The sequence below is a fragment of the Macaca nemestrina genome, chromosome 7 (assembly GCF_043159975.1).
Source record: "Macaca nemestrina isolate mMacNem1 chromosome 7, mMacNem.hap1, whole genome shotgun sequence".
NCBI lineage: Eukaryota > Metazoa > Chordata > Mammalia > Primates > Cercopithecidae > Macaca > Macaca nemestrina.
In genome coordinates this window covers 179,286,194-179,291,945 of record NC_092131.1, presented here as the reverse complement: position 1 = coordinate 179,291,945, position 5,752 = coordinate 179,286,194, and positions in this window count along the sequence as shown.

Below are 5,752 nucleotides of genomic sequence, written 5' to 3'. Positions count from 1 at the left end.
CCGGTTTGAGCAGGTTTGATCCGGTTTCAGCCGGTTATAACCGGTTTCAGCTGGTTTGATCCGGTTCCATCCGGTTTGATCCGGTCTGAACCGGTTTGATCCTGTTTGAACCAGTTTGAGCCGGTTTGATCCGGTTTCAGCCGGTTTTAACCAGTTTTAGCCGGTTTGATCCGGTTCCATCCGGTTTGATCTGGTCTGAACCGTTTTCATCCAGTCTGATCCGGTTTGAACCGGTTTGAGCCGGTTTGATCCGGTTTCAGCCGGTTTCATCCGGTTTGAACCAGTTTTAGCTGGTTTGATCCGGTTCCATCCGGTTTGATCTGGTCTGAACCGGTTTCATCCAGTCTGATCCGGTTTGAACCGGTTCGAGCCGGTTTGATCCGGTTTCAGCCGGTTTCAACCGGTTTCAGCTGGTTTGATAGGGTTCCATCCGGTTTGATCCAGTTTGAGCCGGTTTCAGCTGGTTTGATCCGGTTCCATCCGGTTTGATCCGGTATGAACCGGTTTGATACGGTTTGAACCAGTTTGAGCCGGTTTGATCCGGTTTCAGCCGGTTTCAACCGGTTTCAGCAGGTTTGATCCGGTTCCATCCGGTTTGATCCGGTCTGAACCGGTTCGATCCGGTTTGAACCAGTTTGAGCCGGTTTCATCCGGTTTCAGCCGGTTTCAACCGGTTTCAGCTGGTTTGATCCGGTTCCATCCGGTTTGATCCGGTCTGAACCAGTTTGATCCGGTTTGAACCAGTTTGAGCCGGTTTGATCCGGTTTCAGCCGGTTTCAACCGGTTTCAGCTGGATTGATCCGGTTCCATCCGGTTTGATCCGGTTTCAGCCGGTTTCAGCTGGTTTGATCCGGTTCCATCCGGTTTGATCCGGTTTCAGCCGGTTTGATCCTGTTTGATCCGGTCTGAATCAGTTTCATCCGGTCTGATCCGGTTTGAACCGGTTTGAGACGGTTCCATCCGGTTTGATCCGGTCTGAACCGGTTTGATCCGGTTTGAACCAGTTTGAGCCGGTTTGATACGGTTTCAGCCGGTTATAACCGGTTTCAGCTGGTTTGATCCGGTTCCATCCGGTTTGATCCGGTGTGAACCGGTTTGATCCGGTTTGAACCAGTTTGAGCCAGTTTCATCCGGTTCCATCCGGTTTGATCCGGTTTGAACCGGTTTCATCCGGTTTGAACCAGTTTTAGCCGGTTTGATCCGGTTCCATCCGGTTTGATCTGGTCAGAACCGGTTTCATCCAGTCTGATCCGGTTTGAACCGGTTTGAGCCGGTTTGAACCTGTTTCAGCCCGTTTGAACCGGTTTCAGCTGGTTTGATCCGGTTCCATCCGGTTTGATCCGGTCTGAACCGGTTTGATCCGGTTTGAACCAGTTTGAGCCGGTTTGATCCGGTTTCAGCCGGTTTTAACCAGTTTTAGCCGGTTTGATCCGGTTCCATCCGGTTTGATCTGGTCTGAACCGTTTTCATCCAGTCTGATCCGGTTTGAACCGGTTTGAGCCGGTTTGATCCGGTTTCAGCCGGTTTCATCCGGTTTGAACCAGTTTTAGCTGGTTTGATCCGGTTCCATCCGGTTTGATCTGGTCTGAACCGGTTTCATCCAGTCTGATCCGGTTTGAACCGGTTCGAGCCGGTTTGATCCGGTTTCAGCCGGTTTCAACCGGTTTCAGCTGGTTTGATAGGGTTCCATCCGGTTTGATCCAGTTTGAGCCGGTTTCAGCTGGTTTGATCCGGTTCCATCCGGTTTGATCCGGTATGAACTGGTTTGATACGGTTTGAACCAGTTTGAGCCGGTTTGATCCGGTTTCAGCCGGTTTCAACCGGTTTCAGCAGGTTTGATCCGGTTCCATCCGGTTTGATCCGGTCTGAACCGGTTCGATCCGGTTTGAACCAGTTTGAGCCGGTTTCATCCGGTTTCAGCCGGTTTCAACCGGTTTCAGCTGGTTTGATCCGGTTCATTCCGGTTTGATCCGGTCTGAACCAGTTTGATCCGGTTTGAACCAGTTTGAGCCAGTTTCATCCGGTTCCATCCGGTTTGATCCGGTCTGAACCGGTTTCATCCAGTCTGATCCGGTTTGAACCGGTTTGAGCCGGTTTGATCCGGTTTCAGCCGGTTTGATCCGGTTTCAGCTGGTTTGATCCGGTTCCATCCGGTTTGATCCGGTTTCAGCCGGTTTCAGCTGGTTTGATCCGGTTCCATCCGGTTTGATCCGGTTTCAGCCGGTTTGATCCGGTTTGATCCGGTCTGAACCGGTTTCATCCGGTCTGATCCGGTTTGAACCGGTTTGAGCCGGTTTGATCCGGTTTCAGCCGGTTATAACCGGTTTCAGCTGGTTTGATCCGGTTCCATCCGGTTTGATCCGGTCTGAAACGGTTTGATCCGGTTTGAACCAGTTTGAGCCGGTTTGATCCGGTCTGAACCGGTTTCATCCGGTCTGATCCGGTTTGAACCGGTTTGAGCCGGTTTGAACCTGTTTCAGCCGGTTTGAACCGGTTTCACCTGGTTTGATCCGGTTTGATCCGGTTTCAGCCGGTTTGAACCGGTTTCAGCTGGTTTGATCCGGTTCCATCCGGTTCGATCCGGTCTGAACCGGTTTCATCCGGTCTGATCCGGTTTGAACCGGTTTGAGCTGGTTTGATCCGGTTTCAGCCGGTTTGTACCGGTTTCAGCTGGTTTTATCCGGTTCCAGCCGGTTTGATCAGGTCTGAACCGGTTTCATCCGTTCTGATCCGGTTTGAGCCGGTTTGATCCGGTTTCAGCCGGTTTGAACCGGTTTCAGCTGGTTTGATTCGGTTCCATCCGGTTTGATCCGGTCTGAATCGGTTTCATGCGGTTTGAACCGGTTCGAACCGGTTTGATCGGTTCCATCCGGTTTGATCCGGTCTGAACCGGTTTCATCCGGTCTGATCCGGTTTCATCCGATTCCATCCGGTTTGATCCGGTTTCAGCCGGTTTCAACCGGTTTCAGCTGGTTTGATCCGGTTCCATCCGGTTTAATCCGGTTTCAGCCGGTTTCAGCTGGTTTGATCCGATTCCGTGCGGTTTGGTCCGGTTTCAGCCGGTTTGATCCGGTTTGATCCGGTCTGAACCGGTTTCATCCGGTCTGAACCGGTTTGAGCCGGTTTGATCCGGTTTGATCCGGTTTCGGCCGGTTTGTACCGGTTTCAGCTGGTTTGATCCGGTTCCAGCCGGTTTGATCCGTTCTGAACCGGTTTCATCCGGTCTGATCCGGTTTGAGCCGGTTTGATCCGGTTTCAGCCGGTTTGAACCGGTTTCAGCTGGATTGATCCGGTTCCATCCGGTTTGATCCGGTGTGAACCGGTTTCATCCGGTCTGATCCGGTTTCATCCGGTTCCATCCGGTTTGATCCGGTTTCAGCCGGTTTCAACCGGTTTCAGCTGGTTTGATCCGGTTCCATCCGGTTTGATCCGGTCTGAACCGGCTTGATTCGGTTTGAACCAGTTTGAGCCAGTTTCATCCGGTTCCATCCGGTTTGATCCGGTCTGAACCGGTTTCATCCGGTCTGATCCGGTTTGAGCCGGTTTGATCCGGTTTCAGCCGGTTTCAACCGGTTTGAGCTGGTTTGATCCGGTTCCATCCGATTTGATCCGGTCTGAACCGGTTTGATCCAGTTTGAACCAGTTTGAGCCAGTTTCATCCGGTTCCATCCGGTTTGATCCGGTCTGAACCGGTTTGATCCGGTCTGATCCGGTTTGAGCCGGTTTGATCCTGTTTCAGCCGGTTTGAACCGGTTTCAGCTGGTTTGATCCGGTTCCATCCGGTTTGATCCGGTCTGAACCGGTTTCATCCAGTTTGAACCAGTTTGAGCCAGTTTCATCTGGTTCCATCCGGTTTGATCCGGTCTGAACCGGTTCCATCCGGTCTGATCCGGTTTCATCCGGTTCCATCCGGTTTGATCCGGTTTCAGCCGGTTTCAACCGGTTTCAGGTGGTTTGATCCGGTTCCATCCGGTTTGATCCGGTTTCAGCCGGTTTTAGCTGGTTTGATCCGGTTCCATCCGGTTTGATCCGGTTTCAGCCGGTTTGATCCGGTTTGATCCGGTCTGAACCGGTTTCATCCGGTCTGATCCGGTTTGAACCGGTTTGAGCCGGTTTGATCCGGTTTCAGCCGGTTATAACCGGTTTCAGCTGGTTTGATCCGGTTCCATCCGGTTTGATCCGGTCTGAACCGGTTTGATCCGGTTTGAAACAGTTTGAGCCGGTTTCATCCGGTTTCAGCCGGTTTCAACCGGTTTCAGCTGGGTTGATCCGGTTCCATCCGGTTTGATCCGGTCTGAACCGGTTTGATCCGGTTTGAACCAGTTTGAGCCAGTTTCATCCGGATCCATCCCGTTTGATCCGGTCTGAACCGGTTTCATCCGGTTTGAACCTGTTTTAGCCGGTTTGATCCGGTTCCATCCGGTTTGATCTGGTCTGAACCGGTTTCATCCAGTCAGATCCGGTTTGAACCGGTTTGAGCCGGTTTGAACCTGTTTCACCCGGTTTGATCCGGTTTCAGCTGGTTTGATCCGGTTCCATCCGGTTTGATCCGCTCTGAACCGCTTTCATCCGGTTTGAACCTGTTTGATCCGGTTCCATCCGGTTTCAATCGGTTTCAACCGGTCTGATCCGGTTTGAACCGGTTTGAGCCGGTTTGAACCTGTTTCAGCCGGTTTGAACCGGTTTCACCTGGTTTGATCCGGTTTGATCCGGTTTCAGCCGGTTTGAACCGGTTTCAGCTGGTTTGATCTGGTTCCATCCGGTTCGATCCGGTCTGAACCGGTTTCATCCGGTCTGATCCGGTTTGAACCGGTTTGAGCTGGTTTGATCCGGTTTCAGCCGGTTTGTACCGGTTTCAGCTGGTTTGATCCGGTTCCAGCCGGTTTGATCAGGTCTGAACCGGTTTCATCCGTTCTGATCCGGTTTGAGCCGGTTTGATCCGGTTTCAGCCTGTTTGAACCCGTTTCAGCTGGTTTGATCCGGTTCCATCCGGTTTGATCCGGTCTGAACCGGTTTCATCCGGTTTGAACCGGTTCGAACCGGTTTGATCCGGTTCCATTCGGTTTGATCCGGTCTGAACCGGTTTCATCCGGTCTGATCCGGTTTCATCCGGTTCCATCCGGTTTGATCCGGTTTCAGCCGGTTTCAACGGGTTTCAGCTGGTTTGATCCGGTTCCATCCGGTTTGATCTGGTCTGAACCGGTTTGATCCAGTTTGAACTGGTTTGAGCCAGTTTCATCCGGTTCCATCCGGTTTGATCCGGTCTGAACCGGTTTCATCCGGTCTGATCCGGTTTGAACCGGTTTGAGCTGGTTTGATCCGGTTTCAGCCGGTTTGTACCGGTTCGAACCGGTTTGATCCGGTTCCATTCGGTTTGATCCGGTCTGAACCGGTTTCATCCGGTCTGATCCGGTTTCATCCGGTTCCATCCGGTTTGATCCGGTTTCAGCCGGTTTCAACGGGTTTCAGCTGGTTTGATCCGGTTCCATCCGGTTTGATCTGGTCTGAACCGGTTTGATCCAGTTTGAACTGGTTTGAGCCAGTTTCATCCGGTTCCATCCGGTTTGATCCGGTCTGAACCGGTTTCATCCGGTCTGATCCGGTTTGAACCGGTTTGAGCTGGTTTGATCCGGTTTCAGCCGGTTTGTACCGGTTTCAGCTGGTTTGATCCGGTTCCAGCCGGTTTGATCCGGTCTGAACCGGTTTCATCCGGTCTGATCCGGTTTGAGCCGGTTTGATCCGGTTTCAGCCT